General features: G+C 38.5%; 1 long non-coding RNA gene across 1 annotated transcript in view; it reads right to left on the bottom strand.

Annotated features, from left to right (window-relative positions):
* LOC130832561 (uncharacterized) overlaps window positions 1–27,172 on the bottom strand; it is a 40,062-nt gene that overhangs the window by 6,634 nt on the left and 6,256 nt on the right. Inside the window, exons 3-4 of the long non-coding RNA XR_009048324.1 lie at window positions 3,872–3,997; window positions 113–179 (exon numbers count right to left, since the gene is read on the bottom strand). This is a non-coding gene — a long non-coding RNA (uncharacterized LOC130832561). The remainder of the gene's footprint in view (window positions 1–112; window positions 180–3,871; window positions 3,998–27,172) is intronic.

Below are 27,172 nucleotides of genomic sequence, written 5' to 3'. Positions count from 1 at the left end.
TCCGTATGTTATCAGGACTGACAAATGCATGATTGTGCCCTGCCCCTGGCCTCCACAGAAAAGTTCACACCTGAGGCAAGGGGGCAATGGTAACCCCCACAGCAGGACTCACCCTAGAGCGTTGGAGAGAGTGTGGCCCTGTTGGCACCTTGATTTCGGACTTCCAGTAGCTTCCAGAACTGTAAGAGAATAAATTTCTGTTACTTGAAGTCCCCTAGTTTGTGATACTTTGTTATGGCAGTCCTAGGAAACTAATACAGTGAGTTTAGTAGATACTGCCCAACAGTTTTGCCAAAGTGCCAATCTCTAAATTTCTGAGAAAATTCGAGGATTAGAGTCCAGAAATTGGTGGCCACAACTGCCCTCCTCAGGGATCTGTCAGAGCAGGCAGCTACACTTCCCCAGGCCAATCCTCCACCTTGAAACCACCACCATTGCCCTCACATGGAAACAAAGGTTCAGGGAGGATTACTTACCTGTCCCTTAGACACGTAGCTGGCAAGCATTGGGACCAAGACTTCAACTCAGACTGATTGTAAAGCCTGGGTTTTTGTGACACTTAGGCCCCAAAGTGTATTCCCACCTGACACCATATAGGCAGGCCACGAGGCAGTTTCCTCCTCAGTGCTCCATCCCTCTAGCTCACTTCACAGATGTCTCATGCTGTGAGTCAGAGCAGCTGGAGATTTTATGGGCCCTCTAACGTACTAACTACCTGCTAACCTGATTATGCAAAAAAAGCCACATGTGAAACTCCCACCCTATAACCACATAATTTACAAGGAAATGAGTCTACCTTTTCCTGGGGCCTTTGGCTGCCTGCCCTTCATGAGGGCTCAGAAATATCAAAAAGGTTTTAAAACACATCAAGATTATAGGTCACTGTGAAACAATACTTATTCATTTAACCAAAGTCACAAAGAGATTTAAAAAAAAAAAAAAAACAGATCACTTAAGGGCAAAGAAACTCACACAACCTGTTATCAAAAAGGAACACTCTAAGAAACCTCATTCTCTTAACAGAGAGAGAAATCAAATTCCAATCCTATACTAGCTTTCTTAACAACTAAATCCATTCACTTTGTTAACTCCAGTCTAAATTTAGTTAATCCTGACCATGCATAAAACTTTTTTCCTCAGGGTTCCTTTCCACAACCTTTCATCAACTTTCTGTATCCATACCAGTTTGTCCCTTATTTTTCCATCCAAAACAACCAGCTCTAAGACATACTTTCTTTCTTTTTCCTCAATAAAATGTAATTTCATTCCTCACACCTTCTTAATGAGAACACATATTTTAGTTTCCTACTGTATACTGATATGCTTCATATTATTTCTATTAGCTTTAATTACATGTTTAAACTAGAATTCTCAACTCTTAAAAACCTTAATTTCTAGTGAAAACTAAGTAAGCAATTATGAAATGTCTTTTACATTAGCATTCTGAAGATTGGTGAACATAAATTACCAGTGATAATTTCTAAAAAATCTCAGCATGACAACAAACATTTATTAATAGTCCTAAATACTTTAGTTTCTCAGTTTAGTAATTGCCATCTCAGGATCTCATTTTATTTAGGAATGACCGAGATATTCAATAAACTTCCATCACTTAAATTAGCACAACTCTAGAATTTTGTTACCAAATATCTGAAGAGATCATTTTACATAGACATTTCTAAAATATAATTATTCTAAAAGAGTTTACCCAAAAGCTCTTATCTCATTTACATTTACCTTAAATTTTCATCATATCAAGTTATCTTCCTTGCAACAGAAATAATGTCTTATTTGACTGCTATTAAACCTAGATACAATAAAGTATTATACCTAATGTTGATGATTATAAAGATGTATATATTAAGTAGATCAACAAACTTTAACTTTAATACCAGATATCAAGTTAATATTGAATATTTCCCAGTTTGCATGAATCTGAAAGTCATTCTGGCTGTTTTCTTTTGTATTTAATTTGTAAGCACTTTCAAATTAAATTGAGCTCTTTATGAATTCAATTTTAATAATACTTTCCAGAGGTAGACATACATACACACACATACACATATATAAACTTTTATATATTTATCCCAATCCTATCAATTTTTATACCTTTAGCTTTCATTAGGATCCAATCAACAAATTTTGATCTTACATGAGGAGTTCTAGAAATTTTTCTTTCTTTTATTTCCTGTCCATTTCATCCATTTTCATATAAAATGCTCTGGGATCCCTAGAGGGGGTTTGAGCCAAGGAACATAGGCCCTTGGCCTAACTGTTGCCCCAAGTAACTGCTGGTCAGGTATCTCAGTATAAACATTTTTTTCCAGCCCCTTAAATATATATTTTTAAAACTGGGGTAGATAGCATGGACTTGTATGGCTTTTAATGTTGAAGACTAGTAGGGGGTCCCTTTTGGCCCATTTAATCTCAGGTAGTGTAATATCAAAACCTTGTGTTTTAATCCCATACATGTCCATTTCATTTACCCCATTTTAAGTAACATCTGAAGAGTTCTTTATTCATTTCAGATAAGTCCTTTTTAAAATTTCTGCCTTGTTCCAACAAGTATCTAGACTGTCCTTACAGGTTTTTTTTTCCTGTTAACATTAATTATTCAAATGTTTTTACTAGCATCTGTAAGACCCATTGACGGGAAGCAAAGACCAGAAATAAAGCTTCCCAAACCAGTTTTTCTTACTTGTTTTAAAGTTAAAAAGTTCTTAGGTTGGGACTTCCCTGGTGGCACAGTGGATGAGACTCTGTTCTCCCAACACAGGGGGCCTGGGTTCAATCCCTGCTCTGGGAAGTAGATCCCACATGCATGCTGCAACTAAGAGTTCACATGCCACAACTAAGGAGCCCGCCTGCTGCAACCAAGACCTGGTGCAACCAAATAAATAAATGAATATTTTAAAAAAAAATTCTTAGGTTAACCATTAGATATATTTCTTTTTTCTACCTTTAATTTGATTTTTTATATAGGTACTAATAAAACACCTGTTTATAATGAGAGCTCTCTAAAAATTTACCACTTTAGAAGTTTCTCCAATTTAAAGAATCCATCATTCGGCTGTTAATAAGACATATATTGATAGTAACTCAAACCATTAAGACACAAGAGGCTTTCCCATAAGAGAATGGGGGAGGATGTCACCTAAATAAAAGATCCAGAAAGTTTATTCCCAAAACTAGGATGGCAGAGATCAAGTTTTCAAAACACACACACACACACACACACACACCCCTCCCTAAGAAGATCAGGTAGAACATTTACATCTCAAAGACACAGGAAGAGAAATGCAAGTTCCCCCCAGAAGGCCTTTGTTTAAAGAAAGAATTCTGAAAAGATATTTTATCAAGCCAGCTTTTTAAATGTACCTGTGTGTGCAATAAAAGAGTCCCCTCATTTCTAGGGCAAGATTTCCTTTAATTCCCAATTAAGTAAGTACTTATAAATTTTGTATATACATAAACCTGGCTGGGGTATTAGTTGGGGACTGGCAATATGTCATTCCTTTTTCTTCTGTTTTGAAAGCATTTATTCCCCATTCAGAGGTCAGTTTGTCAAAATAACATCGCTAGTGTAGCCAATTCACGGAAAGGCCAGTCTTCCCCCTAATTACCCAGTCCAACCCTACTCAGTCTTTTAAGTGAGCAAACTCTTCCCAATCCTTCAACTGAGGATAACCCACTCAGTGTCTAAAAGGAGCCCCAGTGTGTTTCAACCGGGCTCCCCTAATATCTTTCATATTAGAGGGGGTCACTCCCCAATATCTTTCAACTGGGGAGGCGGGTACCTGTTAGACACCACCAAATAAAATTCAGGATCTCAACCAAAAACTGGGAGATCTGAGAACCAGGAGAGGCTCACCTAAGTTGTCTAGACTCTGATGAGCCAGGTGTGCAAAAGAGGTCCTGCTGGTACCAAGGCTCTGGATCCTTGTAGAGTTCAGGCAAAGGAGAAACGTTGGCTCTGGTCCCTTCATGGTCACCATAACTATCAAGTGGGAAAAAAAAAAAAGCACAGCCTAGAAGTTGAGAGTCATGTTTTATTCAGAGGACGTTCTTAGGACTTCAATGCCTGGAGACAGCCTCTCAGATAAATTCTGAGAAAACTGTTCCAAAGAGGAAGGGCAGGGGGAAGCCAGGATATATAGGAGTTTTTGCAACCACACCACATAATCAGAAGAAAAGGCTACTGTTTCATTTTTGTGTTTTTGGTTTTTGCAGGGTTTTTTTTTTAGAATACTTTTTTAGTTTCTGTAGCCAAACCCATGTAGATAAAATCTTACATATTTAATACTGCACATTACCCTGTACAAATGGAAAAAATTATTTTTGACGTTTCTAGACCAATATGGCTGTTAATTTCCGTACAATGCCAGCCCAACATGGTACAACTGGGACATTTTTCCAAAATTGAAAATTATATATAGACATAGATTTATTTATTCATATAAAAAGATCAATAACAGTTTGTATTCATCAATAGCAGCAACAGCTTTTCCAGGTTCCACAGTCATTTAAACAAAATTATACAGACATCCAGTACACTCCATTAAAAAAAAAAAAGATAAAAATACAACTCCAGAAAACAGCAAAGTTCTGTTACTGTTGTGGTACCCGGCACCATTTTTTTTATTAGCTTCTCAATCAGCATCTAGAAAGAAAACATTCTAGAATAATGTCATTAAAAACAGCTGTGATAAAACACAGTCACTACTACTTATCATAAACCAGGTGCGAGATATTTTATCAATACATTCACAGAGGTATGATACAGTACTGTCCTACATTTATAATACAAGAGGATATAATTAAAAAGGCATTATTTGACTTGATTCTACTTTTCCAGCAGAGGCCCCAAAGGATGGTTATGACACAGCTCTGGCTACTGTTAATAAAAGAAAACTAGATATCTCAAGTTAAGGAATTTAGCATTTTTCTATGTGTGGGAAGATGCAAGAGTCTAGGCTCACTGAAGTCATTCCTTTGAATATGCATCTCAGCTATCTGAGGCCAGTATCCTGTGTTTTCTCACCGAGTTTCCTCAGGCTGCAGCTTCAGTGGTGGGTGCAGTCTGATGGCTGCTCTATGGTTGGCATTCCTTGTTTCCATCCTGAAATCCCTCAGGGCTCACCACTGAGGGTGGCTGCAATCACTGATGACTGCGCTGATATGGCAGGCAATATTTTATTTCTCACTGTCCAACCCCTTTAACAATCTCTTCCTCTGGTTTTCAGGGTGAGGGCTTCTTATTTTTTTGACTCTCTGACTTCTATCTCCTTCACTGCTTCTTCCTTCCTTTCCTTTGCACCCCAGGAGCATTCCTCATGTGCCAGACATGTCACTAGAGACACTACAATGAGAAAAATCACATAGTTCCTGCCTCCTCCAGTCTGCAATTGAGTCTTCCATCTCCTTCCTGTTGCCTAAATGCTGGTGCTCCCTGAGGCCCAGTCTGCAGCACTCCTCTCTCCCTTTCTCTGCAAGACTCTCCCACATGCAAACATTTCTCTAGGGTATATGACTGGAAATGGAAGTGCTGGGCCTATAAGATATTATCAAATTGTTCTCCAAAGTCTTACACCAATGTGCATTCCCTTGAGCTGAGGGTAAGATTATCTGCTACTTCACATCCTTGTTTTTGTGGATGCTTGTTTTTGTTTTGATCCCCTTTACTGACTGGTACACCCTGGTCCAGTTCCTGTGTGTGTTGGCTGCTAATGGCTCCCAGATGTCCATTTGCTGGAGAATTGCCCTTGGCAATGGGAGTCTCCCATCTTATATCCCCTGCATGATTCCAGGCCCAGTAGGCCTCTATTCATCTTTGTTTTTTGAATTGGGTCCAAGATAGAAAGAAAAGATGGAAGCAAGAGAAGGAAGTCACATTCACTGTCTCCTCCAGGTTTGGTCCTCCCAAGTTCCAAGGTAAAGGAAGACATGGGAAGAGGAAAAGGAGGAAGAAAAGAGGAAAGGACTCCAAGGAAGAGGAGAGTGGGGAATGTCTGCTTAAAGCTGTTCCCGAGGCCAGATGGGCTGAGGGTGGAAGCTGGGCAAGTCTCCTTTTGCAGGTGCCAAGGATACTGAAAACCCCACATCATCTCCTGCCAAGAAAAGCCTTTTCTGCCTCTGTCATCTACTCACCCACTCTCTCATACATACACTTGCTTTCTCTTTCTTTCATAGCTAATTCTCTGAGTCCATTCACTCAACTCATTTGTTCACAGTTTCTGTCTCCAGTGCAGAGAACATTGCTCAGTGCCTAGCAGCAGCTCAATGCTTGTTACATGAATTCATGGATAAATCTCATTTGATATGCACAGAAGATTTTTAATAGGGAACAAAATGTTTTATAGAAGTGGCAAATGTATAATTCTTCGTCAACCTGTTACCAAACCCTACTTACTTATCATACACAGGCACTTCCAAATATGAAACTGCAGTCCTATATCCTATAACAAACCTAGTTTCTCTTTCTTTTTCCCCTCCCTGGTCTCAGGGCCCTGCCTCTTCCCCTCTCTCTGCAATCCTGTACACTTGAGGAAGGCTCCACCCACCATCTGGTCTGCCTGGAAACACAGACCACACACACTTCCTCTAGTTTTACCTCTTTTGCACCTTCTTGGTGGCCTTTAAAACTTCTGTCTATAGAGAAGTATATATGCCTATTTTCTTTGAAAATATGTCTTTTTTAAAAAATATATTAAAAGCAAGGGAAAAGCAACAAATAACATACAAGGGGGGCTTCCCTGGTTGCTCAGTGGTTAAGAATCCACCTGCCAGTGCAGGAGATGTGGGTTTGTGCCCTGGTCCAGGAAGATGCCACATGCTGCAGAGCAACTAAGCCTGTGCACCACAACAACTGAGCCTGCACTGTAGAGCCCGCATACCACAACTACTGAGCCTGTGCACCACAACTACTGAAGCCCACGCACCTAGAGCCTGTGCTCTGCAACAAGAGAAGCCACCTCAATGAGAAGCCTGCACACTGCAATGAAAGAGTAGCCCCTGCTCGCCACAACTAGAGAAAGCCCACATGCAGCAATGAAGACCCAATGCAGCCTAAATAAATAGATCTTTAAAAAAAAAAATACAAGGGAATCCCCCTAAGGTTATCAGCTGATTTCTCAGCAGAAACTCTGCAGGCTGGAAGGGAGTGGCACGATATATTTAAAGGGATGAAAGGGCAAAACCTAAAACCAAGATTACCCAGCAAGGATCTCATTCAGATTCAAGGAAGAAATCAAAAGCTTTACAGACAAGCAAAAGCTAAGAGAATTCAGCACCACCAAACAAGTTTTACAACAAATGCTAAAGGAACTTTTCTAGGTGGGAAACACAAGAGAAGAAAATGACCTACAAAAATAAACCCAAAACAATTAAGAAAATGTTAATAGCAACATACATATTGATAATTACCTTAAATGTGGATGGATTGAATGCTCCAGCGAAGAGACACAGACTGGCTGAATGGATACAAAACAAGACCCATATATATGCTGTCTACAAGAGACCCACTTCAGACCTAGGGACACATACAGACTGAAAGTGAGGGGATGGAAAAAAGATATTCCATCCAAATGGAAATCAAAAGAAAGTTAGAGCAGCAATACTCACATCAGACAAAACAGACTTTAAAATAAAGACTGGTACAAGAGACAAGGAAGGACACTAGATAATGATCAAGGGATCAATCCAAAAAGAAGATATAACAGTTGTAAATATTTATGCACCCAACATAGGAGCACCTCAATAGACAAGGCAAACGCTAACAGCCATAAAAGGGGAAATTGACAGTAACACAACAATAGTGGGGGATGTTAACATCCAACTTACACCAATGGATAGATCATCCAGACAGAAAATTAATAAGGAAACACAAGCTTTAAATGACACCAAAGAACAGATAAACTTAATTGATATTTACAGGTCATTCCATCTGAAAGCAACAGAATACACTTTTTTCTCAAGTGCACACAGAACATTCTCCAGGATAGATTACACCTTGGGTCACAAATCAAGCCTCAGTAAATTTAAGAAAGTTGAAATCATATCAAGCCTCTTTTCCAACCACAATGCTGTGAGGTTAGAAATCCATTACAGGAAAAAAAACTGTAAAAAACACAAACACATGAGGCTAAACAATATGCTACTAAATAACCAAGAGATCATTGAAGAAATCAAAGAGAAAATAAAAAAATACATAGAAACAAGTGACAATGAAAACACAACAACCCAAAACCTATGGGATGCAGCAAAAGCAGTTCTAAGAGGGAAGTTTATAGCAATACAATGCTACCTCAAGAAACAAGAAAAATCTCAAATGAAAAACCTAACTTTACACCTGAAGCAACTAGAGAAAGAAGAACAAACAAAACCCAAAGTTAGCAGAAGTCCTAAAAATCAGAGCAGAAGTAAATGAAATAGAAATGAGGAATACAATGGCAAAGATCAATGAAACTAAAAACTGGTTCTTTGAGAAGATAAACAAAATTGATGAACTTTTAGCCAGAGTCATCAAGCAAAAAGGGAGAGACTCAAATCAATAAAATTAGCAATGAAAAAGGAGAATTACAATGGACACTGCAGAAATACAATGGATGATAAGACAACTAGAAGCAACTATAGCCAATAAAATGGACAACCTGGAAGAAATGAACAAATTCTTAGAAAGGTACAACCTTCCAAAACTGAACCAGGAAGAAATAGAAAATATAAACAGACTAATCACAAGTAATGAAATTGAAACTGTGATTAAAAATCTTCCAACAAACAAAAGTCAAGGACCAGATGGCTTCACAGGTAAATTCTATCAAACATTTAGAGAAGAGCTAACACCCATCTTTCTCAAACTCTTCCAAAAAATTGCAGAGGAAGGAACACTACCAAGCTCATCCTACTAGGCCACCACCACCCTGATACCAAAACCAGAAAAAGATATCACAAAAAAAGAAAATTACAGACCAATATCACTGATGAACACAGATGCAAAATCAATTTCACTGATGAACATAGATGCAAAAACCAATTTCACTGATAAACATAAACACAAAAATTCTCAACAAAATACTAGCAAACAGAATTCAACAACACATTAAAAGGATCATGTGGGATTTTTCCCAGGGATGCAAGAATTCCTCAATATATGCAAATCAATCAATATGATACACCATATTAACAAACTGAAGAATAAAAACCATATGATCATCTCAATAGATGCAGAAAAAGCTTTTGATGAAATTTAATACCCATTTGTAATTTTAAAAAACTCTCCAGAAAGTGGGCATAGAGGGAACCTACCTCAACATAATAAAGGCTATATATGACAAGCCCACAGCAAACATCATTCTCAATGGTGAAAAACTGAAATCATTTCCTCTAAGATCAGGAACAAGACAAGGGTGTCCATTCTAGCCACTATTATTCCACATAGTTTGTTTTTGTTTTTCTACATTTCGGTTTATAATTTATTTCAACCACTTATCCTCTATGTCTTAACATTCACATGAAAGAATAGCAATCATTATGATCCAAATGCAAATCATAGTGAAACTCTAGGCCTTAGTTAAATATTGTAGTATTTTAAAAGTTTATAAAATTAAAAACTGAAGACAAAATAAGCCATTAAGTGATGAATAGCTTACTCAGTTTTAGCATAATTTTGATCTCAAAACTGAATACTGACATTAAAAAAATATATAAGGCAGATATACAATATGCCTTTAGAAATATTGAAGAATTTAGTTCTTTGCTTACAAATTTTACTTTTTCGTTAATGCAAGTAACATGCTTCTTTTTTATTATTAATTTTTATTGGAGTATGGTTGCTTTACAATGCTGTGTTAGCCTCCACTGCACAACAAAATGAATCACCCATACACACACAGACATCCCCTCCCTTCTGGACATTCCTCCTACTCAGGCCACCAGGTAGAGTTCCCTGTGCTATACAGTATGCTCCCATCAGCCGTCGATTCCATACACAGCACCAATAATATAATGTCTGTGTCTCTATTTCTGCCCTGCAAATAAGATCATCTATACCATTTTTCTAGATTCCACACACATGTATTATTATACAATATTTGCTTTTCTCTTTCTTACTTCACTCTGAATGACACTCTCTAGGTCCACCCATATCTCTACAAATGACCCAATTTCATTCCTTTTTATGTCTGAGTAATATTCCATTGTATATATGTACCACATCTTCTTTACCCATTCATCTGTTGATGGACATTTAGATTGTTTCCATGTCCTGGCTATTGTTGGCTGAGAGACAGCTAGCCCCAAAGGAATCATTCAGCCAAGGATGAGGATTGGGCCAGCAAGGGCTTGTGTGAACTGACCAGCAAAGACAAGGTTGAAAGAGCATATGTTGTATGAGCTGACATGGACGGTGGTGATACAGACCAGAAGCTATCTGCCAACGCTTTGGATTCCTGAAAGCATCCTGGAAACCTGGGCAACAACTGGTTGAGATTAAGGTGGCACCAACACAAAATGAAGCTTGCGATAGAAACTGAGTTCAACTTAGGTGAAAACAGAAAGATATTCTTGCACATTTGCATTTTTTCTGCCGAGATGCACATCCATTACACCAATAATTTGCTAAAAGAAAAGACCTAAGGGTTCTTAGTAAATAATAAAAGCCGGTTTTGCCAACTGTCTAGAGAAAAGTCCCTACTGTTCACATCAGGGGATTGACTCTCACGGAGGAGAGGGTGGGTGGCATGGGTGAGATTTAGCACGGGGAGCACAGCCTTATTTTTGGGTGATCTCCATCAGTCCTCAGGTAGTGTAGTCTTACCTCTCAGAGGCCCTCTCCTATTTATTCTCAAGGCAAAAAGTCCCCATCCTTAGAATTCTTCCAATGGGACCCTGGGTTCACCGTCCTCTCTTCTTAGGCCCCCACTCCAGAATCCCCCAAGGCTCCTCTGAAGTTGTTTGGTGGTATATGAGGGCTTCACTCTCTCACTGGAGGCAGCAGGGTGTAGTTGATGTTGTCAGCACCCCACACATCCCCTTGGCACTCACGTCTGCACACCAAATGCTGCTTACTATGCACACCTGTAACTGCCTACAGGTGTGCCTTAGGGCTGTTTTTTTCTGTTCACAGGAACATGTTTGGTCCACGCACCAGGCAAGCTAGAAGTGCTGGAGAATTAAGGTTTCTAGCAACCCTCAACCAATGATGAACAGGGAGTTGGTGGATAAATATCCCAGCTTCTTCACCCCTTGGGCTAGACACCTTTGAGGTGTGTGTTCTGCACTGGATCCCAAAGTCCCAAGAGGTTAGAGCTTGTTGCCCACAGTGATATCTCACTGGAAAAAACACACCGTGTATCGGCTTCCTCCCCTTCCCTATATCACTTCTTCATTAAACGTAGCTGGTACTTTCTGGGATCTCTTCCCACACGACTTGCATTTGAATTCTTGTTTCAGAGTCTGCTTTGGCGAAGAACTAAAAACAAGGTCAGTGTTAAGTGCTGGTCAGTATGTCAAACCAATGCATTGTGTTAAATAAAAGAAGCCAGACTCAAAAGGCTTCATACTGCGTGATTCCATTTATACAACATTGTAGAAAAGGTAGAACTGTAAGGATAGAGTATAGATCAGTGGTTTCAAGGGGTTAAAAGGAGGGGGTTGACTACTGAAGGCTAGCATGAGAACATTTTTTAGGGCGATGGAACTATTCTGCACCATAATTGTGGAAGTGGTTACATGGCTATACATTTATCAAAAACAATAGAACTGTATACTATTAAGAATAAATTTCACAGAGGCACAGAGAGCCTTAAAGACGCATGGAATTCACATAGTCCATCCACAACACTTACAGAGGATGATTCTGAGGTCCAGGGAGGGAAGGAGATCCTCCCACAGCGACTTCAAAACAAAGCCAGGACTGAATGCCAAGCCTCAACTGTACTAGTATAGTTCTCTTTCCAAAAATAAGTGGGGTCTCTGTCATTTAGCCAATTTACCTCAAAAGTCTGTGCCTCTAAGCAAAACTGATTGTAAAGATGGCACAGGGACTCCCCACATGGTGCAGTGGTTAAGAATCCGCCTGCCAATGCAGAGGATACAGGTTCCATCCCTGGTCTGGGAAGATTCCACATGCCGCGGTGCAACTAAGCCCTGTGCGCCACAACTACTGAGCCTGAGCTCTAGAGGCTGCAAGCCACAATTACTGAGCCCATGTGTCACAACTACTAAAGCCCGCATGCCTAAAGCCCGTGCTCCGCAACAAGGGAAGCCACCACAATGAGAAGCCTGCGCGCCACAATGAAGAGTAGCCCCCGCTCACCACAACTAGAGAAAGCCTGCATGCAGCCATGAAGACCTAATGCAGCCAAAAATAATAACTAATTAATTAATTAATTAATTTTTTAAAAAGATGTCACAATGGCAGTCATCTTGGTGATGACAGTCCTTAACATATCTGTGTCTTAAGTCTTTCTCCTCCAATCCTCCTATGTTCACCCAATGTCAACCTCATGGGAATTCCAAATCCTCCCCACTGGGTTGGATCCCCTCCATCTTGTGTCTTTCTATTTGGTTTACTCCCTCAGTTTGGTAGAACATATCTTTTAGTTACTTCCTAGAAAAGAAAGCATGAGATTGTGCATATCTGAAATTGTCTTATTCTACTTGTTTCTTGATTGATATAGCTTGGCTGGTATAAAATTCTACATTGGAAACCATTTTCTTTTAGAATTTTGAAGCTATTACTTTAGTGTTCTACCTTCCAGGGCTGCTGGAAGAGTTCCAGTGAAGGGAAGTCTGAAACCATTCGATTCTTGAGACCTGGTATATGACTTTTTTCTTTATTCAAGCTTGTGGAATCTGCTCTTTGTCCCCAGGGTTATGAAATTTCACAAGTATGTGCCTTGGTAGCACTATTTTTTCCTACTGAACTAGGTATGTGATGGGTACTTCCAAACTGGAAATTTGTGTTCTTTTCCATCTGAGAAATTTTTCTTGAATCATCTCATTAATAATTTCCTCCCCTCTCCTTCTGGCATGCCTGTTATTCAGATGTTAAACCTCCTAGACTCTTCCTCCTACATTCCTCTTTTCTCTCCTATTTTTCATGGTTTTGCATTTTGGATTTATTTTTCTGGGAAACAACCCAGACTTTATTTCCCAAACCATCTAGTGAGTTTTTCATTTCTGCTATCGTTTTTTGTTTGTTTTAAAAGCTTATTTTTGTTTCCTGTCATATAAAATAGCATCTTATTCTTGTTTCATGGCTGTAATATCCTCTCTTATTCTTGAGAATGTCTTGGTTTCTTCCAAATTGTTTTTTTCTGTTTATTTTGATTGTTAGTTCCTTTTGATTATTGTTTGTGCCATATCTTCCATGCTGGCCATTTTCTTCAGATATCTAGTATTCTGCAGTGGATGTTATTAGTGTCCTGCCCATAACCCCAGCTGCTGTGAATGTTGGTTGTTAGTAGATCAGAGCTGTCCCTTTCTCTAGAGAACTGTCCTCAGCCAGAAGCTGCCTTTCCTGGGAGGTTATGGTCTCCTTTCTGGCGCCTGCAGCCAGTGGCTGATTAATATGTGGGTATGAAACAGCCCTCTTGCTTCAAGGTGAGATCAACTCTCTGGTGCAATTCACATTTCAGGGCTCTCTGTGGGATCTGACTGAGGCTAGACTCCAGCTGAGACCACATCCTTGCTCAGCTCCTTCCCCTGCTGTTTCTGAGGGGAGAAGGTGGGAAATGAGAGGAGGAGGAGGCTTCTCCAGAGAGCCCGCCCTCAATAAATCACATGCACCTGAATCCTCATCTCAGCCTCTGTTTCTAGGGAACCTAAGGTACAATATTTGGCTGTCTGCTCTTGATTAAGAGTGAAGGCCTAAAAAGCTTATTGAGAGCCCTCAATGCAGGAGTCACGCTTGTCAACTCAGAATTCACAGTTGGGAGACATAGGTGGTCATTTACTGGAAATGCCAAAGCCAGTATCCTTAGTTCTTTCCTTTTTGACTGGTCAGAGTTCCAGAGAAGAGGGGTGGGGCATGGCTGCTAGTGATTTGGGAAGTAAATAGAAAAGAAAGCTGAGGATCTCAGCCTGCAGTGAGTAAATGTTCACTTTATGCTGCTCTTCTACACATGAAACCTTTGTCCTCAGCTGTGCTTGGTGCCCCAAGTCCAGAGATGATTTACCCTCTCCAGAGACTAAATCTCCAGCCCTCTACTTGGTGGGAGAGGGGCCCTGAACATGGAAGGTGGGAGAGGAGAACTAGGACTTTAACGGCTTCTCAATCACCTTTAACCCAGTTCTCCTGATTTTTGGCTTATGCAGTTCCAGAGGTATCTAAACCTGCCCATTCTTTTTTGGTAAGGATTTTGCCATGAAAGCAGGGCTGTTCTTAGCTTTCCCTGAGTGTCAGCTTCCTTGCGACTGCTAAGTCAATTAGCATTCATTCATCTGTTGTCCAGCTTTCAAAATTCTTTTATGCTCTTGTCTCTTCTGTTCTTTCTATCCTTGCGAGTCTCTTTTTTCTGTCATTGCGAGATTGTTTTAAAAAACAACCACGACATAAGTTGTAGTGGGTTTCAGAAGGGAGCACAAGTAGATGTGTGGGTTCAATTCAGCATCTTAACCTGGGGGGAAAAAAACCTGGTGACATGAGGAAGCTATTACCTCCTAACATTCCTCTCCCTGTGAGCTCCTGTGGATGACAGACAGGTGAGTGAGAGCTTCAGGTAAGGGAAACAGGGAACTGCAACGGAAGCCGTATTTCCCCATAGAGGATACTCCCCTGTACAAAGTTCAAGTTTCTTCTAGTAGTCATAGGCTTAGTCTGCCTCTGAGGGCATAAAGGGCTGAGCCCCAATTGTGATTACGTAGGTTGGAAGGCAGAAAGTCAAGATAAACCAGGGAAGCTTGCCTAGAGGAGGTGCTGCAGTAGTGGGAGAAACAAAAGATACTGTCCTCTTTCTAACGTGAGAGCTCATCCCTTCTAGCTCTGCTTCTATGACTCTGTGATGACAGAAGTCACTCCAGAAAGCCTGCCTGCTTTTTTGCCTTCTCCTTCTTTCCATTCCCTTGCTTTGGGATGAGGTGAGGTGGTTGAGAGTTATTTGGGTAGGCTGAATACATTGAAATGGAGCAAACAAACCACTATAGTTCCTTTTTCTTAGAATGGGTTGTAGGCAGATATCTTCCCGCTTCACTTCCTCTTTCAAGCTCAGACCTAAGAACACAGCAAAGAGAAAAGGTAGTGACACAGTTGGGTGGGAGAAATCAGGAGGGGCAGAAATGGTGGGGTGCTGCTCTTCTAATGCTGGTGGTTGTGATAGAGGCAAGAAGGGGATGAGTTAGGCAGCTCACCTTGCTCTGCGGACATAACTTGACTCCCTGATGGTGATCTATAAGCAGAGGGGTGAGGGGGATGGAAGTCAGGGGATAATTTACTCCAGCTTGCTCATCATTTGGGAGGACAGTGTTGAGGCTGTTCCACAAAGTTTCTCAGTGGGTTCCCAGCAGGATGAAGCCCCAGTTGTTTGTTGCAGTAATTGCTATTGACTTCTCCCCCTTCCACAGCCTGCTTTCCCCATTTCTTCACTTCTGTTTCCTGGGATCACCTCCCAAGTCAATTACCCGCATCCCAGCCCTATCTCAGCGTCTGCTCTTGGGAGAATCCATAGTGCTAGGCATCCTTCAACCTAACAGCAATTCTGAGCAGGCCACCCCACCCCTGGGAAATAGTGCCTCCACTTTCTCTGTCTGTGGCTGGCCTCAGCTAGGAAGCTCCCACAGGAAATCCTGAGCACACTTATATTTTTGTTTTGTTTCATTGAAATATAATGAACAGGACATCCCTGGTGGCACAGTGGTGAAGAAACCGCCTGCCAATGCAGGGGACACACGTTCGATCCCTCCTCCCAGAAGATCCCACATGCTGTGGAGCAGCTAAGCCCCTGTGCAACAACTACTAAGCCTGTGCTCTAAAGCCCATGAGCCACAACTATTGAGCCCACATACCATAACTACTGAAGCCCACGTGCCTAGAGCCCATGCTCTGCAACAAGAGAAGCCATTGCAATGAGAAGCCCATGCACCACAACAAAGAGTAGCCCCCACTTGCCGCAACTAGCGAAAGCCCATGTGCAGCAACAAAGACCCAATGCGGCCAATAAATTAATTAATTAATTTTAAAAAAAAGAAATATAATGTATAATGGACATATCACACTGTATATGTTTAAGGTGTACAGCATGATTTGACTTACATGCATCATGAAATGATCACCACAGTAAGTTTCGTAAATATCCAACTAATGCAGATACAAAATTAAAGAAAGAATTTTTTTTCCTTGTGATGACTCTTAGGATGTACTTAACGACTTACACTAATAACACACAACAGAGTTAATTATATTTATCATGTTGTACATTATATTCTTTGTACTTTTCTATCTTATAACTGGAAGTTTGTACTTTTTGGCTCCCTTCATCCGATTCGCACCTCCCTCCAACCCTGTCTCTAGTAACCACACATCTGGTCTCTTTTTCTATAAGTTTGTCTATTTGTTTGCTTGCTTGTTTTTGAAGTATAGTTGACCTACAATGTTAGTTCCTATTACAGAAAATAGTCATTTGATATTTATATACATTTCAAAGTGATCACTACAATAAGCCTAGTTACAATGTCACCATAAAAAATATTACATGTTGACTATAGTCCTCATTTAGAATATGAATACAGACATATGGAAGTATCTACATTTCATACTGTGCCTCATTTATTTTGCAACTGGAAGTTTGTACCTCTTAATCTCCCTTACCTATTTCTCTCCTTCCCTTACCCACCTCCCCTCTGGAAACCAGCTGCTTGTTCTCTGTATCTATAACTCTGTTTCTGTTGTTTTATGTTTGTTCCTTTACTTCGTTTTTTAGATTCCACATATAAGTGAAATGATACAGTAATTGTCTTTCTCTGTGTAACTTATTTCAGGAGCATAATACTCTCTAGGTCCAACCACATTATCACAATAACTAGATTTCACTCTTTTTAATGGCTGAGTAATATTTACATTACATATAAAATCACATCTTTTTATACATTCATCTATCTATGAACATTTAGGTTGCTTTCATACCTTGGCTATTGTAAATAATGCTGCAACGATCATAGGGGTGCATGGTTTTTTTTTCTAATTAGTGTTTTGTTTTCTTCAGATGAATACCCAGGAGTGAAATTGCTGGATCCTATGGCAGATCTATTTTTAATATTTTGAGGAAACTCCATACTGTTTTCCATAGTGGCTTACACCAATTTACATTCCCACCAACAGTGTACAAGGTTTCCCTTTTCTCCACATCCTCGGCCAACACTTGATATTTGCACCAACAGTGTACAAGGTTTCCCTTTTCTCCACATCCTCGGCCAACACTTGATATTTGTTGTCTTTTTGATGACAGCCATTCTGACAGGCAGGAGGTGATGTCTCATTGTGGTTTTGATTTGCATTTGCCTGATGATCGCTGATGCCGACCATCTTTTCATGTGCTTCTTGGCCATCTGTATGTGTTCTTTGGGAAAATCTCATCTCAGGTCTTCTGCCTATTTTTTAATCTGGTTGTTTTGGTTTTATTTTTTTTTTTATGTTGAGTTGTATGAGTTCTTTGTATATTTTGTTTATTAACCCCTTATCAGATATATGATTTGCAAATATGTTCTCCATTCAGTAGGCAGCATTTTCATTTTGTTGATAGTTTCCTTTGCTGTGCAATAGATTTTTAGATGGTGTACTCATTTATTTTTGCTTTTATTTCCCTTGCCTAAGGAGACATATTCTAAAAAATATCACTAAACCAATGTCAGAAAGCTTACTGCCTGTTTTCTTCTAGAAGGTTGATGGTTTCAGGTCTTACATTTAACTCTTTAATCAATTTTGAATTTATTTTTGTGCATCACGTGAGAGTATTCCAGTTTGATTTGGACATAGCTGTCTAATTTTCACACCATTGATTGAACAGGTTTTCTTTTCCCTACTGTGCATTCTTGCCTCCTTTGCTGTAGACTAATTGCCCATATAAGTGTGGATTCACTTCTGGGCTCGCTATTCTGTTCCATTGATTTATGTGTCTGCTTTATTGTGGGTACCATGCTGTTATTTTCTTGTTGTTGAAGTATAGTTGATTTACAATGTTTCGGGTGTACAGTAAAGTGATTCAGTTATATTATCTTCAGATTCTTTTACATAATAAGTTATTACAAGATACTGAATATAGCTACCTGTGCTATACAGTAGATCCTTGTTGTTTGTTTTATATACAGTAGTCTGTATCTGTTAATCCCAAATTCCAAATTTTTCCCTCCCCTCTTCCCCTTTGGTAACCATAAGTTTGTTTTCTATGTCTGTGAGGCTATTTCTGTTTTGTAAAAAAGTTCATTTGTGTCATTTTTTTAGATTCCATGTATGAGTAATACCGTAGGATATTTCTCTTTCTCTGTATGGCTTACTTCACTTAATATGATAATCTCTAGGTCCATCAATGTTGCTGCAAATGGCATTATTTCATTCTTTTTATGGTAATATTCCATTGCATATACACATATATACCACATCTTTATCTATTCGTTTGTCAGTGCACTTTTAGGCTGCTTCAATGTCTTGCAGATTGTAAATAGTGCTGCTATGAACACTGGGGTGCATGTATCTTTTTGAATTAGGTTTTTATCTTTTCTGCATATATGCCCAGGAGTGGGATTGCTGGATCATATGGGAACTCTATTTTAGTTTTTTAAGAAACCTCCATACTGTTCTCCATAGTGGCTGCACCAATATATATTCCCACCAACAGTGTAGGAAGATTCCCTTTTCTCCACACCCTCTCCACAATTTATTATTTGTAGACTTTATGATGATGGCCATTCTGACCAGTGTGAGGTTATACATCATTGTAGTTTCGACTTGCATTTCTCTAATAATTAGCAATATTGAGCATCTTTTCATGAGCCTATGGGCCATCTGTATGGCATCTTTGGGGAAATGTCTATTTGGGTTTCCTGCCCATTTTTTGATTGGGTTGCTTGGGGTTTTTTGTTGTTGTTGTTTTTGTTTTTTAAGCTCTTTATTGGAATATAATTGCTTTACACTCTTGTACCAGTTTTTGAGGTACACCAAAGTGCATCAGCTATATTTATACATATATCCCCATATCCCCTCCCTCCCACGACTCCCTCCCAACCCGCCCTGTCCAGGCCCTCTAAGGTATCACCCACCATCAAGTTGATCTCCTTTTGTTATAAAGCAACTTCCCACTGGCTATCTATTTTACAGTTGTAGTGTATATATGTTTATGTTACTCTCTCACTTCGTCCGGGCTTCCCCTTTGCCACCCCCCCAACCCCGTGTCCTCAAGTCCATTCTCTGCATCTGCATCTTTATTCTTGCCCTGTCACTGGGTTCATCAGTACCATTTTTTTAGATTCCACATATATGAGTTAGCATACAGTATTTGTTTTTCTCTTTCTGACTTACTTCACTCTGTATGACAGTCTCTAGGTCTATCCACCTTACTACATATAGCTCAATTTCATCCCTTTTTATGGCTGAGTGCTTGTTTTTTTACACTGAGCTAATGACATGTTTGTACATTTTGGAAATTAATCCCTTGTCAGTCATATCATTTGCAAATATTTTCTCCCATTCAGTAGGTTGTCTTTTCATTTTGCTTATGGTTTCCTTTGTTGTGAAAAACCTTTTAAGTTTAATTAGGTCCCATTTGTTTATTTTTATTTTTGTTTCCATTACTCTGGGAGACAGATCTAAAAATAATATTGCTGCAATTTATGTCAAAGAGTATTCTGCCTATGTTTTCTCTAGGAGTTTTAGAGTATCTTGTCTTACATTTAGGTCTTTAATCCACTTTGAGTTTATTTTTGTATGTGGTATTAGAGAATGTTCTAAATTTTATTCTTCTACATGTAGCTGTCCAGTTTTCCCAGCACCACTATTGAAGACACTGTCTTTTCTCCATTGTATATTCTTGCCTCCTTTGTCATAGATTAATTGCCCATAAGGGTATGGGATTATTTCTGAGTTTTCTATCTTGTTCCCTTGATCTATGTGTCTGTTTTTGTGTCAGTACCATACTGTTTTGATGACTGTAGCTTTGTACTATAGTCTGAAGTCAGGGAGCCCAATTCCTCAAATTCTGTTCCTCTTCCTCAAGATTGCTTTGGCTCTTCAAGGTCTTTTGTGTTTTCAAACAAATTTTAAAATTTTTTGTTCCAGTTCTGTAAAAAATGCCATTGGTAATTTGATAGGGATTGCATTGAATCTGTAGACTGTTTTGGATAGTATAGTCATTTTAACAATATTGATTCCTCCAATTCAAGAAAACATTGTATATTTCCATCTGTTTGTGTTATCTTCAATTTCTTTCATCAGCATCTTATAGTTTTCGGAGTATAAGTCTTTTGCCTCCTTAGGTTGGTTTATTCCTAGATATTTTATTCTTTTTGATGCAGTGGTAAATGGGATTGTTTCCTTAATTTCTCTGATATTTCCTTAATATCTCTTTCTGATATTTCATTGTTAGTGTATAGAAATGCAACAAATTTCTGTATATTAATTTTGTTTCCTGCAACTTTACTGAACTCATTAACAAGCTGTAATAGTTTTCTGGTGGTGTCCGTAAGATTTTCTATGTATACTATCATGTCATCTGCAAACAGTGACAGTTTTACTTCTTACTTTCCAATTTGGATTCCTTTTCTTTCTTTTTCTCTGTTTGTTGTGGCTAGGACTTCCAAAACTATGCAGAATAAAAGTTGCCAGAGTGGGTATCCCCTTATCTTGTTCCTGATCTTAGAGGAAATGCTTTCAGCTTTTCACTATTGAATATAATGTTAGCTGTGAGTTTGTCATATATGGCCTTTATCATGTTGAGGTATGTTCCCTCTATATCCATTTTGTTGAGAGTTTTTAATCATAAATGGATGTTGAATTTTATTAAATTCTTTTTCTGCATCTATTGAGGTGATCATATGCTTTTAATCCTTCAATTTGTTAATGTGGAGCAGCTCATACAGCTCAATATCAAAAAAACAAACAACCCAATCAAAAAATGGGTGGAAGACCTAAATAGACATTTCTCCAAGGAAGACATACAGATGGCCAACAAACACATGAAAAGATGCTCAACATCACTAATCATTATAGAAATGCAAATCAAAACCACAATGAGGTATCACCTCACACCAGTCAGAATGGCCATCATCAAAAATTCTAGAAACAGTAAATGCGGGAGAGGGTGTGGAGAAAAGTGAATCCTCCTGCACTGTTGGTGCGAATGTAAGTTGGTACAGCCACTATGGAAAACAGTTTGGAGGTTCCTTAAAAAACTACAAATAGAACTACCATATAACACAGAAATCCCACTATTGAGCATATACCCTGAGAAAACTGTAATTCAAAAAATACTTGTACCACAATGTTCATTGCAGCACTATTTACAATAGCCAGGACACGGAAGCAACCTAAATGTCCATCAACAGATGAATGGATAAAGAAGATGCGGCACATATATACAATGGAATATTACTCAGCCATAAAAAGGAATGAAACTGAGTTATTTGTAGTGAGATGGATGGACCTAGAGTCCGTCATACAGAGTGAAGTAAATCAGAAAGAGAAAAACAAATACTGTATGCTAATGTATATACATGGAATCTAGAAAAATGGTACTGATGAACCTAGTGGCGGGGCAGGAATAGTGACACAGATGTAAAGAACAGACTTGAAGACATAGAATGGGAAGGGGAAGTTGGGATGAACTGAGAGAGTAGCAATGACATATATACACTACCAAATGTAAAATAGATAGCTAGTGGGAAGCTGCTGCAGAGCATAGGGAGATCAGCTCAATGTTTTGTGATGACAGAGGGGTGGGATAGGGAGTGTGGGAGGGAGGCTCAAGAGGGAGGGGATACGGGGATACATGTATACATATAGCTGATATTACTTTGTTGTACAGCAGAAACTAACACAACATTGTAAAGCAATTATACTCCAATAAAGATGAAAAAATTAAAAAAGAAAACAAAGAATTGTTAATGTGGTATATCATACTGATTGATTTGTGGATACTGAAAAATCCTTGCATCCCTGGGATAAATCCCACTTGATTATGGTGTATTGTTTTGATGTTTTGTTAGATTCGGTGTGCTAGTACTTTGGTAAGGATTTTTGCATCCGTGTACATCAGTTATATTGGCCTGCAATTTTCTTTTTTGTGTGATATCATTGTCTGGTTTTGTTATGAGGGTGATGCTGGCCTCATAGGATGAATTTGGAAGTGTTCTTTTCTCTGCAATTTTTTGGAATAGGTTTCAGAAGGATAGGTGTTAACCCTAAATGTTTGGTAGACTTCACCTGTGAAGCCATCTGGTCCTGGACTTCTGCTTGTTGGGAGTTTTTTAATTATTGATTCAATTTCAGTTCTTGTGATTGGTCTGCTCATATTTTTTTGTTTCTTCCTGGTTCAGTCTTGGGAGATTGTACCTTTCTGAGAATTTGTCCATTTCTTCTAGGATGTCCATTTTATTGGCCCATAGTAATCTCTTGTGATCCTTTGTATTTCTATGGTGAGTACCATACTGTTTTGATTACTGTAGCTTTTTAGTATAGTTTGAAATTATGAGTGTGATACCTCCACCTTTGTTCTTTCTCCAAATTGTTTTGTTATTTGGGGATCTTTTGTGTTTCCATACAAATTTTAGAATTATTTGTTCTAATTCTGTGAAAAATATCATTGGTATTCTGATAGGGATTGCACTGAATATGTAGATTGCCTTGGGTACCATCATCATTTTAACAATATTAATTCTTCCAATCCATGAGCATGGTATAACTTTCCATTTGTTTGTGTCTTCAATTTCTGTTATCAGTATCTTATAGTTTCCCAAGTACAGGTCTTTCCCTCCTTAGGTGGAGTTATTCCCAAGTATTTTATTATCTTCAGTGCAACTGCAAATTGGATTGTTTTCTTAATTTCTCGTTCTGATAGTTTGTTGCTAGTGTATAGAAATGCAACAGATTTTGTGTATTAATTTTGTATCCTGTGACTTTGCCAAATACACTGATGATTTCAAATAGTCTTTTTGGTGGTGTCTTTAGGATTTTCTATGTATACTATCATGTCATCTGTCAACAGTGACAGTTTTATTTCTTCCTTTCCAATTTGGATCACTTTATTTCTTTATCTTTCTGATTGCTGTGATCACGGCTTCCAATACTATGTTGAATAAAATGGTGAAAATTGGCATCCTTGTCTTGTTTCTGATCTTAAAGGAAATGCTTTCAGCTTTTTACCATTGAATATGATGTTACCTGTGGGTTTGTTGTAAACAGCTTTTATTATATTAAGGTATGTTACCTCTATACCCACTTTGTTGAAAATTTTTATCATCACTGGATGTTGAATTTTGTCAAAAGCTTTTTGTGCATCTTTGTGTCTGAGGTGATCATATGATTTTTATTCTATTTATTTATTTATTTATTGGCTGCATTGGGTCTTTGTTGCTGCACATGGGTTTTCTCTAGTTGCAGCAAGTGGGGGCTACTCTTTGTTGCCGTGTGCAGGCTTCTCATTGCAGTGGCTTCTCTTGTTGCAGAGCACAGGCTCTAGGCACACAGGTTTCAGTAGCTGTGGCACATGGGCTCAATAGTTGTGGCTTGCAGGCTCTAGAGCACAGACTCAGTAGTTGTGGAGCATGGGCTTAGTTGCCCTGTGGCATTTGGGATCTTCCCTGACCAGGATTTGAACCTGTGTCCCCTACACTGACAGACAGATTCTCAACCGCTGTGCCGCCAGGGAAGACCTATTCTTCAATTTTTTTTAGTGTATTGTATTACATTGATTGACTTGTGGATATTGAACCATCCTTGCATCCCTGGGATAACTCTCACTTGTTCATGGTCTATGATCTTTTTCATGTATTGTTGAATTTGGTTTGCTAATATTTTGTTGAGGATTTTTACTTCTATGTACATCAGTGATATTGGTCTGTAATCTTCTTTTTTTGTGACATCTTTGTCTGGTTCTGGTATCAGAGTGATGCTGGCCTCATAGAATGAGTTCAGAAGCAGTCCTTCTGCAATTTTTGGGGAATAGTTTGAGTAAGATAGGTGTTGACTCATCTCTAAATGTTTGATAGAATTCACCTGTGAAGCCATCTGGTCCTGAACTATTGTTTTATGGGAGGTTGTTTTTTTTTTTTTTTTTTTTTTTTTTTTTTTGGCACACGGGCTTAGTTGCTCCACAGCATGTGGGATCTTCCTAGAGCTGGGATCGAACCCGTGACCTCTGCATTGGCAGGCGGATTCTTAACCACTGCGCCACCTAGGAAGCCCGAGGTTGTTTTTTTGTTTGTTTGTTTTTCTGATTCAATTTCAGTACTGGTAGTTGGTCAGTACTGGTCATTTCAGTACTGGTAATTCATATTTTCTATTTCTTCCTGGTTCAGTCTTTGGAGATTGTACATTTCTAGAAATTTGCCCATTTCTTCTAGGTCATCCATTTTATTGGGGTATAGTTGTTCATGTAATCTCTTAAGATCCTTCATAATTCTGTGGGTCGGTTGTGACTTTTTTATTTCTGATTTGATCAATTTGGGCTCTTTTTTTCTTAATGAGTCTGCCTAAAAGCTTATCAATTTTATCTTTTGAAAGAACCAGCTCCTATTTTCATTGATCTTTTCTATTGTTTTTTTGTTTGTTTGTTTGTTTCTATTTCACTTATTTCTGCTCTCATCTTTATGATTTCTTTTCTTTTACTAACTTTGGGTTATGTTCCTTTAGGTGTATGGTTGGGTTGTTTGAGATTTTTCTTGTTTTATGAGATAGAGGTTGTATTGCTGTAAATATCCCTCTTAGAACTGCTTTTGCTGCTTCCCATAGATTATGGATCATTGTGTGTTCATTTTTCATTTGTCTCCAGGTATTTTTTTATTTCTTCTTTGATTTCTTCAGTGACCCATTTGTTGTTTAGTAGTATATTTTTAGCCTCCAAGTGTTTGTGGATTTTGCAGTTTTTTTCCCTAGTAGTTGATTTCTAGTATCATAGTATTGCAATCAAAAAAGATGTTTGATATGATTTCAAGTTTCTTAAATTTACTGACTTGTTTTGTGGCCTAGCATGTGATCTATCCTGCAGAACGTTCCTTGTGCACTTGAAAAGAATGTGTATTCTGCTGCTTTTGGATGGAATATTCTATAACATTAAGTCAATCTTCTCTAATGTGTCATTTAAGGTCAGTGTTACCTCACTGATTTTCTGTCTTGATGATCTGTCCTTTAACTAGGGGTGTATAAGTCCCCTATTACTATTGTGTTACTGACAGTTTCTCCCTTTATGTCTGTTAATACTTGCTTTACATATTTAAATGGTCCTATGGTGGGTGCATATATTAGGGTGGCCAAAAAGTTCATTTGGAAGATCTTATGGAAAAACCCAAATGAACTTTTTGGCCAACCCAATATGTTTACAGTTGTTGTACCTTCTCGTGGGATTGATCCCTTTATCATTATGTAATGCCCTTCTTTGTCTCTTCTTACAATCTTTGTTTGAAAGTCTATTTTGTCTGATATAAGTATTACTACCCCAACTTTCTGTTTCCATTTGCATGGAATACCTTTTTTCATCCCCTCACTTTCAATCTCTGTCTTTTGATATGAGTCTCTTGTAGGCAGCATATATATGGGTCTTGTTTTTGTATCCATTCAGCCACTCTATGTCTTTTGATTGGACATTTAGTCCATTTACATCTAAATTAATTATATTTGGTATATACTTACTGCCATTTTGTTAATTGTATTCAGGTTGTTTTTGTAGTTCTCTTTTTGTTCCTTTCTTCTTTTTTGGCTCTTTTCCCTTGTGATTTGATGACTATCTTTAGTGTTATCTTTGGATTCCTTTCTCTTTTATGTGTGTGTATCTCTTACAGATATTTGGTTTGTGGTTACCATGATTTTTATATATAGCAATCTATACATATACATGATTATTTTAAGTTGCTGATCTCTTCAGTCAAAATGCATTTTAACAACCTTGTATTTTTGGGTTTTTTGGGTTTTTTTTTGGCACACAGGCTTAGTTGCTCCGTGGCATGTGGGATCTTCCTGGAGCAGGGATTGAACTTGTGTCCCCTGCATTGGCAGGCGGATTCTTAACCACTGCACCACCTAGGAAGCCCAACAACCTTGTATTTTTATGCCCCCCCATTTACTGTTTTTGATGTCATATTTTACATCTTTTTGTTCTGTGTATCCCTTAACTACTTACTGTAGCTATAGATGACTTTACTCCTTTTGTCTTTTAACCTTCCTACTAGCTTTATAAATGGTTGATCTACTACCTTTACTGTATACTTGCCTTTACCAAATTTTTACCAATTTTTCCCTCATAATTTTTATATTTCTAGTTGTGGCCTTTTCTTTTTCACATAGAGAAGTCCCTTTAATATTTCTTGTAAAGCCACTTTAATGATGCTGAACTCTTTTAGCTTTTGCTTGTCTGTAAAAATTTTGATCTCTCCATAAAATCTGAATAAAAGCTTCGCCTGGTAGAGTATTCTTGGTTGTAGGTTTTTTCCTTTCATTACTTTATACAGTGCCGCTCCCTTCTGGCCTGCAGTATTTCTGCTGAAAAGTCAACTGATAGCCTTATGGGGGTTCCCTTATATGTAACTAGTTGCTTTTCCTTTCCTGTTTTTAATATTCTCATCTTTAATTTTTTCCACTTTAATTAAAATGTGCCTTGGTATGGTCCTCTTTGGGTTGATCCTGTTTGGGACTCTCTGTATTTCCTGGTCCTGGATGTCTATTTTCTTTCCCAGGTTAGGGAAGTTTTCAAGTATTATGTCTTCAAATATGTTCTCTGCCCCTTTTTTGTCTCTTCTCCTTCTGGGACCCCTATAAAGTGAATATTAGTATGTCTGATGTTGTCCCAGAGGTCCTTTAAACTGTCCTCATTTCTTTTTATTCTTTTATCTTTTTTCTTTTCAGCTTGAGTAATTTCCACTACTGTGTCTTTCAGTTCACTGATCCATTCCTCTGCATCATCTAATTTACTGTGGTTTCCTTCTAGAGTATTTTTAATTTCAATTATTATATTCTTTAGCTCTATTTGGCTCTTTAAAT

Source organism: Hippopotamus amphibius, chromosome 12, assembly GCF_030028045.1.
Source record: "Hippopotamus amphibius kiboko isolate mHipAmp2 chromosome 12, mHipAmp2.hap2, whole genome shotgun sequence".
In the NCBI taxonomy this organism is placed as follows: domain Eukaryota; kingdom Metazoa; phylum Chordata; class Mammalia; order Artiodactyla; family Hippopotamidae; genus Hippopotamus; species Hippopotamus amphibius.
This window is presented reverse-complemented; position numbering and strand designations above follow the sequence as displayed.